Here is a 1,927-nt window from a genome sequence, read left to right on the forward strand (position 1 = left end):
TGTTGTGGCTGCATTTTGTTATTGTATACCATGTGAGGAATAAATCAAATTTGGCTATACTAAATACATGAGAAACAAATATAATTGCGATATTTCCAAGTTGTTAAGAATGCTTGGTTTCGTTAACTATCTGATCTTCTATTAGGAGTATCTTATATTGTGCAATGTGGTGCTCAGTTAACGTTTGGTTCATTTGTTGTGGTGTTTAGTTAACTGCTTGGTTCAATTCTGCAATGCGATGTTCAATTCATGTGGCTGCATTATGTTATTGTATACCATGTGAGTAATAAATAGCATTTGGCTGCACTTAATACATGAGAAACATATACAAGTGCTATATTTCCTAGTTCTAAATCATGCTTGGTTTGGATAAATGGGTTTTCCATTTTGCTTGAATTAATCTGATGAATCTGCAATGTGCTTATTTTTCATCAACATATTTTATTGATAGCATGTGACCCCTTACTTAACCTGATGACTAACTACATTACATGTGTTGCAGGGATACAATGGGAAGCACAGAGGTTTACAAGATGGTACTACCTATTATACCTTGCCTTTTTTATTCCTTTGCCCCATTTCCAATATAGAGATGATATTTATGCACATCCTTGTTTTTAGGGTTCACTGATGATTACCTCTCAAACCACCTCTGTGGTCAGGAGGCAAGGAAAGTTTTCATACAACACCCACGGTTCAATATTGAAGTGTTCCTGAAGAGGTCGAAGGATGGACGGTCAATCATCCATCGGCACTGGCCAAAAGTTGCAAAGACCTTCAACATGAATGAAGGCTCAATATTCGCCTTTCGCTTCAGCAGTTTTCTAGATGACATGCATCTCTCTATGTACCGTCTATGATGCTAATTTCGAAACGTTCTAGATGTTGCATGTGAAACTTGCTGCTGGTGCTGCTGAGTGCTGAAGCTATATCATGTTCTACTCCGATGTATTTCAATTATGAAATCCTACTTCCTTAATATGGAAATGGAATATATTATGTGCTTAATATGAATGGGAATTAGATTAGTAAATGGATTATTAATAATAGGGCAATTAGCCCGCTAATTGGCCAATTAGCTTGCTAGTTGGGTTTTCCTATTGCAAACGGTTAATGAGAAAACACCATGGGCGATGACCTCAGGCAAAGCACACAGTTTTTAGGAATAAACCGTGTTGGATCAATGAACAATCACACACGACATTCTCTTCAAAACTGTTTGCGTGGCACCACCTTGCACAAACTTTTTCCTTGTAGTGACTGTGTAGGATGTAGATACGAACGGAAACGTTTAGTGGTGACTGAGTGTGTGGGATGTACTTACGACCGGAAATGATTTCACATGTATAATTGTATTTTTAGCACTATTGTACGTATTTCTGTATTTGAGTGCTCGCCGGTCGCACACGACCTCATTTTGCCGAGCGTGTGTGCCAGGAGGGCATATCCCCAATGGTTTCTGGGTCGTGTGGGAAGGACCCCCTATCTCCCACACTCACTTGGCGATGGTTCCGAATGCTGTCGCGGAAAGGGGTTAAAAACCGTTTGTTTAGGACCGACGCGTACCAGTGCGTGCATGCACTATGACCCAGATGCTCTGTGTCCCACATGTCGGTGAAAGGGAGCACGTGGAAATAGCCTAGGAGTACATATAGGAGGATAAATGCATGAAAAAATATGTACTATGATGCATAGCTGCGGTTGGAAAAGGAGATGTAAAGTGATGATAGGTATAGGTCGCACGCACCCAACTAGTGGTACTAGATGTACGACTACTTTTTCCCTTAAAAAAGAGGTATGAGTGCTCAGTACTTCTATTCTATCAACACGAGTCGCATCTGACAACAGCGTCTGTGCTACAAGTATCTCTTCTCCCTTGTTTCTCTTCCAATTCTAAACTCAGCCGACGCGCGGTGGGTGGGGTGGG

The sequence above is a fragment of the Triticum dicoccoides genome, chromosome 5A (genome assembly GCF_002162155.2).
Source record: "Triticum dicoccoides isolate Atlit2015 ecotype Zavitan chromosome 5A, WEW_v2.0, whole genome shotgun sequence".
Lineage (NCBI taxonomy): Eukaryota > Viridiplantae > Streptophyta > Magnoliopsida > Poales > Poaceae > Triticum > Triticum dicoccoides.